Source organism: Salvelinus alpinus, chromosome 24, assembly GCF_045679555.1.
Source record: "Salvelinus alpinus chromosome 24, SLU_Salpinus.1, whole genome shotgun sequence".
Lineage (NCBI taxonomy): Eukaryota > Metazoa > Chordata > Actinopteri > Salmoniformes > Salmonidae > Salvelinus > Salvelinus alpinus.
In genome coordinates this window covers 41,321,584-41,333,044 of record NC_092109.1, presented here as the reverse complement: position 1 = coordinate 41,333,044, position 11,461 = coordinate 41,321,584, and the positions used below count along the sequence as shown (strand labels likewise).

The following is an 11,461-nucleotide window of genomic DNA, read 5'->3' as shown; positions in this document are numbered from 1 at the left end:
AAAAAAAAGTTGAATTTAAAAAATGAATCTCGAATCTGAAAAAAATTATTTGGTATTTGACAACATCGTTGATTGATGAGGAAATGGACATGGGAACTCACCATCATAGCAGACAAAAGGCCTTTCGTTGTTACAGTTGTCATCACGCCAAGCCGCATTTAGCATCATAGACGCACAGAACTCTTTGTTTTTGGGATCATTATTTGGTTGATCATCCCAAAACCCGTTCCCCTCTAATTCTCTGTCTCCCAGAGACCACCTCCAGACGTTGTTATACAGCCCTATCCAGGCTGATCCTGTGTTACTGAGGTTCTTCATATCTGCCATGTCATCATATATGGTGGCCAGGTCAGTGTAGTTCTGTCTGCAGAATCTCTGAGATTCAATCCAGGTCTTTTTCAAGTTCACAAAGTGGAACTGATGAGGGAGGCATGAGGGGAGGATGGACAGCCCTGTGGAGAACAAACCAACATTATGAGAGGAGGATGGACAGCCCTGTGGAGAACAAACCAACATTATTAGAGGAGGATGGACAGCCCTGTGGAGAACACACCAACATTATGAGGGGAGGATGGACAGCCCTGTGGAGAACAAACCAACATTATGAGGGGAGGATGGACAGCCCTGTGGAGAACAAACCAACATTATTAGAGGAGGATGGACAGCCCTGTGGAGAACAAACCAACATTATGAGAGGAGGATGGACAGCCCTGTGGAGAACAAACCAACATTATGAGGGGAGGATGGACAGCCCTGTGGAGAACAAACCAACATTATGAGAGGAGGATGGACAGCCCTGTGGAGAACAAACCAAGATTATGAGGGGAGGATGGACAGCCCTGTGGAGAACAAACCAACATTATGAGAGGAGGATGGTCAGCCCTGTGGAGAACAAACCAACATTATGAGAGGAGGCCAGACAGCCCTGTGGAGAACAAACCAACATTATGAGAGGAGGATGGACAGCCCTGTGGAGAACAAACCAACATTATTAGAGGAGGATGGACAGCCCTGTGGAGAACAAACCAACATTATGAGAGGAGGATGGACAGCCCTGTGGAGAACAAACCAACATTATGAGGGGAGGATGGACAGCCCTGTGGAGAACAAACCAACATTAAGAGGGGAGGATGGACAGCCCTGTGGAGAACAAACCAACATTATGAGAGGAGGATGGACAGCCCTGTGGAGAACAAACCAACATTATGAGAGGAGGATGGAGAGCCCTGTGGAGAACAAACCAACATTAGGAGAGGAGGATGGACAGCCCTGTGGAGAACAAACCAACATTATGAGAGGAGGATGTAGAGCCATGTGGAGAACAAACCAACATTAAGAGAGGAGGGTGGACAGCCCTGTGGAGAACAAACCAACATTATGAGAGGAGGATGGAGAGCCCTGTGGAGAACAAACGAACATTAAGAGAGGAGGATGGACAGCCCTGTGGAGAACAAACCAAGATTATGAGGGGAGGATGGACAGCCCTGTGGAGAACAAACCAACATTATGAGAGGAGGATGGACAGCCCTGTGGAGAACAAACCAACATTATGAGAGGAGGCCAGACAGCCCTGTGGAGAACAAACCAACATTATGAGAGGAGGATGGACAGCCCTGTGGAGAACAAACCAACATTATGAGAGGAGGATGGACAGCCCTGTGGGGACAGCCCTGTGGAGAACAAACCAACATTATGAGGGGAGGATGGACAGGCCTGTGGAGAACAAACCAACATTATGAGAGGAGGATGGACAGCCCTGTGGAGAACAAACCAACATTATGAGGGGAGGATGGACAGCCCTGTGGAGAACAAACCAACATCATGAGGGGAGGATGGACAGTCCTGTGGAGAACAAACCAACATTAAGAGAGGAGGATGGACAGCCCTGTGGAGAACAAACCAACATTATGAGAGGAGGATGGACAGCCCTGTGGAGAACAAACCAACATTATGAGGGGAGGATGGACAGCCCTGTGGAGAACAAACCAACATTAAGAGAGGAGGATGGACAGCCCTGTGGAGAACAAACCAACATTAAGAGAGGAGGATGGACAGCCCTGTGGAGAACAAACCAACATTATGAGGGGAGGATGGACAGCCCTGTGGAGAACATACCAACATTATGAGGGGAGGATGGACAGCCCTGTGGAGAACAAACCAACATTATGAGGGGAGGACGGACAGCCCTGTGGAGAACAAACCAACATTATGAGGGGAGGATGGACAGCCCTGTGGAGAACAAACCAACATTATGAGGGGAGGATGGACAGCCCTGTGGAGAACAAACCAACATTATGATGGGAGGATGGACAGCCCTGTGGAGAACAAACCAACATTATGAGGGGAGGATGGACAGCCCTGTGGAGAACTAACCAACATTATGAAAAGAGGATGGACAGCCCTATGGAGAACAAACCAACATTATGAGGGGAGGATGGACAGCCCTGTGGAGAACAAACCAACATTATGAGGGGAGGATGGACAGCCCTGTGGAGAACAAACCAACATTAAGAGAGGAGGACAGACAGCCCTGTGGAGAACAAACCAACATTATGAGGGGAGGATGGACAGCCCTGTGGAGAACAAACCAACATTATGAGGGGAGGACGGACAGCCCTGTGGAGAACAAACCAACATTATGAGGGGAGGATGGACAGCCCTGTGGAGAACAAACCAACATTATGAGGGGAGGATGGACAGCCCTGTGGAGAACAAACCAACATTATGAGAGGAGGATGGACAGCCCTGTGGAGAACAAACCAACATTATTAGAGGAGGATGGACAGCACTGTGGAGAACAAACCAACATTATGAGGGGAGGATGGACAGCCCTGTGGAGAACAAACCAACATTATGAGAGGAGGATGGACAGCCCTGTGGAGAACAAACCAACATTATGAGAGGAGGCCAGACAGCCCTGTGGAGAACAAACCAACATTATGAGGGGAGGATGGACAGCCCTGTGGAGAACTAACCAACATTATGAGAGGAGGATGGACAGCCCTGTGGAGAACAAACCAACATTATGAGGGGAGGATGGACAGCCCTGTGGAGAACAAACCAACATTATGAGGGGAGGATGGACAGCCCTGTGGAGAACAAACCAACATTAAGAGAGGAGGATGGACAGCCCTGTGGAGAACAAACCAACATTATGAGAGGAGGATGGACAGCCCTGTGGAGAACAAACCAACATTAAGAGAGGAGGATGGACAGCCCTGTGGAGAACAAACCAACATTATGAGGGGAGGATGGACAGCCCTGTGGAGAACAAACCAACATTAAGAGAGGAGGATGGACAGCCCTGTGGAGAACAAACCAACATTATGAGAGGAGGATGGACAGCCCTGTGGAGAACAAACCAACATTATGAGGGGAGGATGGACAGCCCTGTGGAGAACAAACCAACATTAAGAGAGGAGGATGGACAGCCCTGTGGAGAACAAACCAACATTAAGAGAGGAGGATGGACAGCCCTGTGGAGAACAAACCAACATTATGAGGGGAGGATGGACAGCCCTGTGGAGAACATACCAACATTATGAGGGGAGGATGGACAGCCCTGTCGAGAACAAACCAACATTATGAGGGGAGGACAGACAGCCCTGTGGAGAACAAACCAACATTATGAGGGGAGGATGGACAGCCCTGTGGAGAACAAATCAACATTATGAGGGGAGGATGGACAGCCCTGTGGAGAACAAACCAACATTATGAGGGGAGGATGGACAGCCCTGTGGAGAACAAACCAACATTATGAGGGGAGGATGGACAGCCCTGTGGAGAACAAACCAACATTATGAGGGGAGGATGGACAGCCCTGTGGAGAACAAACCAACATTATGAGGGGAGGATGGACAGCCCTGTGGAGAACAAACCAACATTTTGAGAGTACAAATAAAATACTCACGCAAACACAAACACACACGTACAGAAAGAAACACTTACCTGAGAAAACAAGGAGGAGGAACAGAGTGTGGTCCATCCCTGGAGATTGGAGGGAAAACAAATTTGAACTAGAACTACTACCAACAACATGGTGACATGCTACAGATGTTAACTAGAACTACTACCAACAACATGGTGACATGCTACAGATGTTAACTAGAACTACTACCAACAACATGGTGACATGCTACAGATGTTAACTAGAACTTCTACCAACAACATGGTGACATGCTACAGATGTTAACTAGAACTACTACCAACAATATGGTGACATGCTACAGATGTTAACTAGAACTACTATCAACAACATGGTGACATGCTACAGATGTTAACTAGAACTACTATCAACAACATGGTGACATGCTACAGATGTTAACTAGAACTACTACCAACAACATGGTGACATGCTACAGATGTTAACTAGAACTTCTACCAACAACATGGTGACATGCTACAGATGTTAACTAGAACTACTACCAACAACATGGTGACATGCTACAGATGTTAACTAGAACTTCTACCAACAACATGGTGACATGCTACAGATGTTAACTAGAACTACTACCAACAACATGGTGACATGCTACAGATGTTAACTAGAACTACTACCAACAACATGGTGACATGCTACAGATGTTAACTAGAACTACTACCAACAACATGGTGACATGCTACAGATGTTAACTAGAACTACTATCAACAACATGGTGACATGCTACAGATGTTAACTAGAACTACTACCAACAACATGGTGACATGCTACAGATGTTAACTAGAACTACTACCAACAACATGGTGACATGCTACAGATGTTAACTAGAACTACTACCAACAACATGGTGACATGCTACAGATGTTAACTAGAACTACTATCAACAACATGGTGACATGCTACAGATGTTTGAAGGAGCATTTCACATTTTAAATGACATAAATTGTATCATGCACAGTATGCACATCCAGGCTAGTATTTTCTATTGTTCAGAATAATGTATTTACAAACATGAACAATAAGTCTTTTACTAAATAAAAATACAAAATCACTAAATGTGTTGAACTTTATTCTTTCAACAGGCAAACATGCAGAGATATTAGATAAATCATTATACCTGATGTTTAATGTTGTTGTAGATGTTGTCTTTGCTGTTGTATTTGTTGTTGTCAGCTCTCTCTCTCCCTCTTTCTCTCTCTGTCTCTCTCTCTCTCTCTGAGTGGTTATGTCACCTCTGGGACAGGTGGATGTTATTCAGGTGCATTTCAACACCTGTACCTCCTGCTACCCAACTTCATATTGTAGTGATGTCATGATGGAGGGATGAATGGCATCTCTATTGGTTGTTTAGTCTAATTTCTTCCTCTTAGAAACATGCAAAAGAAAACAAAATGAGAAGGAACACCTGCAGCACACATGCAAATACTAACACAACTCTGGTCTCCCTCACTCTCACACACACACACACACACACACACACACACACACACACACACACACACACACACACACACACACACACACACACACACACACACACATACACACATACGTAGGATTTTAATAGGAATGTACTCAGATACAGTTGTATTGTGAATGTACTCAGATACAGTTATAGAGTGAATGTACTCAGATACAGTGCAGGTGGGCCATTTAGGCTACCTGATGAGATGATTATTTGTCCAATGGCAGCCAATCATTGATCATCATGTCACCAGAATAAGAGCCTCTATCTATTGGACAGGAGTATGATCTCATCACCGTGTACTTTCACCAGCCTGGGAAGTTCATCATCACTTACTTCATAGTCTGAAAAACCTAATAAACTGCCTGCTTTACCACAGAACATGTCATTGCGTGACTCCATGTTCTCTCTCTCTCACACACACACACACACACACACACACACACACACACACACACACACACACACACACACACACACACACACACACACACACACACACACACACAACATGTCATCGCGTGACTCCATGTTCTCTCACACACACACACACACACACAACATGTCATCGCGTGACTCCATGTTCTCTCTCTCCACACACACACACACACACACACACACACACACACACACACACACAATGTCATCGCGTGACTCCGTGTTCTCCCACACACACACACACACACACACACACACACACACACACACACACACACACACACACACACACACACACACACACACACACACAAGGTCATCGCGTGACTCCGTGTTCTCTCACTCTCCCACACACACACACACACACACACACACACACACACACACACACCATCGCGTGACTCCATGTTCTCTCACTCTACCTCTCTCTCTTTCACACACACACACACACACACACACACACACACACACACACACACACACACACACACACACACACACACACACACACACACACACACACACACACACACACACACAGATGTAGGATTTTAATTGGACCAGTTTTTTACAGCAAGAAAATAATCAAACAGAAACAGGAAATGTGAATTATTGTTTGGTTTATAATGAACCTTTTCATGTGAGAGTTCTAAATAAACTATACACTATCTGTCAAAAGTTTGCACACACCTACTCATTCAAGGGTTTTTCTTCATTTGTACTATTTTCTACATTGTAGATTAATAGTGAAGACATCAAAACTATGAAATAACACATATGGAATCATGTAGTAACCAAAAATGTTGATTCCATGTTCACTTCGGAATGATGGTTATTGAATAAATATTTACTACTTTCTGGTGGTGGGGTTGTCGACATTTGGAAAGTTTACCAACACATTTGCTGTTTCCGTCAGTCCCCGGGGTGACATTTTTTATCCAACATGTACTTTACTCACATAAAAAGGTTGGATGGAAACCTGGTTATTTTTTGGCTCTAGATGGCAGGAAATTGTGTTAAAAAAACACAACAATCATGGTGACCTCTGACCTCACCTACTATGGAAATGACCTCGATAACAGCAACAACTGCAGTTAAGTGTAACAACAAAATATTTTTAAAATAAAAATCAAGCTAGTAATATGGGTTTTGAAGTCTATAATTTGTTTACAAGCATGATAGTTGTTTTAGTGCATGGTTGACACAGCGTGTTGGCCATTAGCCAATTGGCATTTCCCAACCACTTCAAAGCACGTGAACGCATACACATTCTATTTACGACTTTACAACTGATTTGACAGCTCTGATTCGACAGCTCTGATTTGACAGCTCTGATTTGACAGCTCTGATTTGACAGCTCTGATTTGACAGTGGCTAACGTGAGTAAAACATTTAAACACTCGCATTAACATCTGCTAACCATGTGTATGTGACCAATACGATGTATATGTATATACTGTACTCTATATCATCTACTGCATCTTGCCATCTTTATGTAATACATGTATCACTAGCCACTTTAAACTATGCCACTTTATGTTTATATACCCTACATTACTCATCTCATATGTATAGACTGTACACTATACTATCTACTGCATCTTGCCTATGCCGTTCTGTACCATCACTCATTCATATATCTTTATGTACATATTCTTTATCCCTTTACACTTGTGTGTATAAGGTAGTAGTTGTGGAATTGTTAGGTTAGATTACTTGTTGGTTATTACTGCATTGTCGGAACTAGAAGCACAAGCATTTCGCTACACTCAAAAATAAAATTTGATTTGATTTGGTGTGTTTACAGACATATTTAATCGCTCCCTATCCCAGTCTGTTGTCCCCATATGCTTCATATTTCTTTGCCCAAGAAGGCAAAGAAAACTGAACTAAATGACTACAGCCCCATAGCACTCACTTCTGTCATCATGAAGTGCTTTGCTAGGCTAGTCAATGATCATATCACCGCCACCTTACCAGCCACCCTAGACCCACTTCAGTTTGCATACCGCCCCAACAGGTCCACAGATGACGCAATCACCATCAACCTACACACTGCCCAGGACAAGAGGAATATCTATGTAAGAATGCTGTTCATTGACTACAGCTCAGAATTCATCACCATAGTACCCTCCAAACAAACCCATTATCAAGCTTGAGGCCCTGGATCTCAGCCCCTCCCTGTGCAACTAGGTCCTGGACTTTCTGAAGGGCCTCCCCGCAGGTGGTGAAGGTAGGAAACAACATCTCCACATCGCTGACCCTCAACACTTGGGCCCCACAAGGGTGCGTGCTCAGCCCCCTCCTGTACTCCCTGTTCAACCATGACTGCGTGGCCATGCACGCCTCCAACTCAATCATCAAGTTTGCAGACGACACAACAGTAGTGGGCTTGATCACCAACAACGACGAGACGGCCTACAGGGAGGAGTTGAGGGCACTCGGAGTGTGGTGTCAGGAAAACAACCTCTCACTCAACATCATCAAAACAAAGGAGATGATCATGGACTTCAGGAAACAGCAGAGGGAGCACCCCCCTATCCACATCGAAGGGACAGTAGTGGAGAAGGTGGAACGTTTTAAGTTCCTAGGACTACACATCACAGACAAACTGAAATGGTCCACCCACACAGATAGTGTTGTGAAGAAGGCGCAACAGTGCCTCTCAGGAGGCTGAAGAAATTTGGCTAGTACCCCCAAAACCTGACAAACTTTTACAGATGCACAATCGAGAGCATCCTGTCGGGTTGTATCACCGCCTGGTACGGCAACTGCACCGCCCTCAACCACAAGGTTCTCCAGAAGGTGGTGCGGTCTGCACAACGCATCACCGGGGGCAAACTACCTGCCCTCCATGACACCTACACCACCCGATGTCACAGGAAGGCCAAAAAGATCATCAAGGACATCAACCACCCGAGCCACTGCCTGTTCACCCCGCTATCATCCAGAAGGCGAGGTCAGTACAGGTGCATCAAAGCTGGGACCGAGAGACTGAGAAACGGCTTCTATCTCAAGGCCACTAAACAGCAATAACTAACTCAGAGAGGCTGCTGCCTACATTGAGACCCGATCACTGGACACTTTAATAAATGGATCACTAGCCACTTTAATAATGTCACTTTAATAATGTTTACATATCTTACATTACTCATATCACATGTATATACTGTATTTTATACCATCTATAGCACCTTGCCTATGCGCTCGGCCATCGCTCATCCATATACTTACATGTACATATTCTCATTCACCCCTTTAGATGTGTGTGTATTAGGTAGTTGTTATGGAATTGTTAGATTACTTGTTAGATATTACTGCACTGTTGGAACTAGAAGCACAAGCATTTCACTACACTCGCATTAACATCTGCTAACCATGTGTATGTGACCAATACGATTTGATTTGATTTGATAACACAATTACACGAAAACAACAGCTACGCAGGCTATCACGTGTTAAACTGATTGAATCTAAGCCTTAGTGCTCTATTTTCGACTGGCGTAAAGGCGGCACTAGTGTCAAATGCACGTCAGTTTGTTATTTCGTCATGTAAAAACTGGCGCACTGGCAGTTTCCAGCAGCCCTAATGCCAAGATCGACAATTTCTTATATCAGCTCCCTTGCGCTCAGATGGGAGGGGTGGAAATATTTGAAGTGTGTCCTTAAGAACATGATCCAAAGTGCTCATTTCAGGCAGCGCTGGTAGGAATATTTAAGACCAACCGAAAGCTGGTTTTAGCAGTAACACAGTTGGTTATGGCATGAATGCTGACAGCGGAAACGCCATTTGATCACTGCTGTGCTGCTTGTGGTGCGTTTCAACAAAGATCCAAAAAGTTGTTGTATGAGATTGAGGAAAACTAACTGTTGATGGAACAACTCCACCCAAGGTTTATTACATTGACCTAGTGAAGTGACACACACACACACACACACTGTTCACTACCCCAGTGAAGTAACAAGGCATAGGCAGGTATTATTATTTACAGTGAGGTCTCATTGCTTTCAGAGTTAGTTATAGTATGATGGAGCCGTTATAGTATGATGGAGACTGTATGATGGAGACTGTATGAGGGAGTCTGTATGAAGGAGTCTGTATGAGGGAGTCTGTATGAAGGAGCCTGTATGAAGGAGTCTGTATGATGGAGTCTGTATGATGGAGTCTGTATGAAGGAGTCTGTTTGATGGAGTCTGTATGATGGAGTCTGTATGATGGAGTCTGTATGATGCTTCCTGTTCGATGGAGCCTGTTTGATGGAGCCTGTATGATGGAGCCTGTATGATGGAGCCTGTTTGAAAGAGTTTGCATGAAGGAGTCTGTATGAAGGAGTCTGTATGAAGGAGTCTGTATGAAGGAATCTGTATGAAGGAGTCTGTATGATGGAGTCTGTATGATGGAGTCTGTATGAAGGAGTCTGTATGAAGGAGTCTGTATGACAGAGCCTGTATGAAGGAGTCTGTATGAAGATGTCTGTTTGGTGGAGTCTGTTTGATGGAGTTTTTATGAAGGAGTCTGTATGAAGGAGTCTGTATGATGGAGTCTGTATGATGGAGTCTGTATGATGGAGTCTGTATGAAGTAGTCTGTATGATGGAGTCTATATGATGGAGTCTGTATGAAGGAGTCTGTATGTTGGAGTCTGTATGAAGGAGTCTGTATGATGGAGTCTGTATGAAGTAGTCTGTATGATGGAGTCTGTATGAAGGAGTCTGTATGATGGAGTCTGTATGAAGGAGCCTGTATGATGGAGTATATGATGGAGCCTGTTTGATGGAGCCTGTTTGATGGAGCCTGTTTGATGGAGTCTGTTTGATGGAGTCTGTTTGATGGAGTCTGTATGAAGGAGCCTATATGAGGGAGTCTGTATGAAGGAGCCTGTCTGAAGGAGTCTGTATGAAGGAGTCTGTATGATGGAGTCTGTATGAAGGAGCCTGTATGAGGGAGTCTGTATGAGGGAGTCTGTATGAAGGAGCCTGTATGAAGGAGTCTGTATGAAGGAGTCTGTATGATGGAGTCTGTATGAAGGAGTCTGTTTGATGGAGTCTGTATGATGGAGTCTGTATGATGGAGTCTGTATGATGCTGCCTGTATGATGGAGCCTGTTTGATGGAGCCTGTATGATGGAGCCTGTATGATGGAGCCTGTTTGAAAGAGTTTGTATGAAGGAGTCTGTATGAAGGAGTCTGTTTGATGGAGTCTGTATGAAGGAGTCTGTATGATGGAGTCTGTATGATGGAGCCTGTTTGAAAGAGTTTGTATGAAGGAGTCTGTATGAAGGAGTCTGTATGAAGGAATCTGTATGAAGGAGTCTGTATGATGGAGTCTGTATGATGGAGTCTGTATGAAGGAGTCTGTATGAAGGAGTCTGTATGACAGAGCCTGTATGAAGGAGTCTGTATGAAGGTGTCTGTTTGGTGGAGTCTGTTTGATGGAGTTTTTATGAAGGAGTCTGTATGAAGGAGTCTGTATGAAGGAGTCTGTATGATGGAGTCTATATGATGGAGTCTGTATGAAGTAGTCTGTATGATGGAGTCTATATGATGGAGTCTGTATGAAGGAGTCTGTATGTTGGAGTCTGTATGAAGGAGTCTGTATGAAGGAGTCTGTATGATGGA

The 11,461-nt window shown here is 44.5% G+C and overlaps 1 long non-coding RNA gene across 1 annotated transcript; it reads right to left on the bottom strand.

Moving 5' to 3' along the window:
• Positions 1-107: 107 nt before the first annotated feature.
• On the bottom strand, positions 108-5,164 carry LOC139551973 (uncharacterized). Its single transcript, XR_011670352.1, has 3 exons — positions 5,058-5,164; positions 3,949-3,987; positions 108-452 (listed from the first exon to the last, which is right to left on the bottom strand). It is a non-coding gene; the product is annotated as an uncharacterized lncRNA (long non-coding RNA).
• Between the last annotated feature and the right edge of the window lie 6,297 nt (positions 5,165-11,461).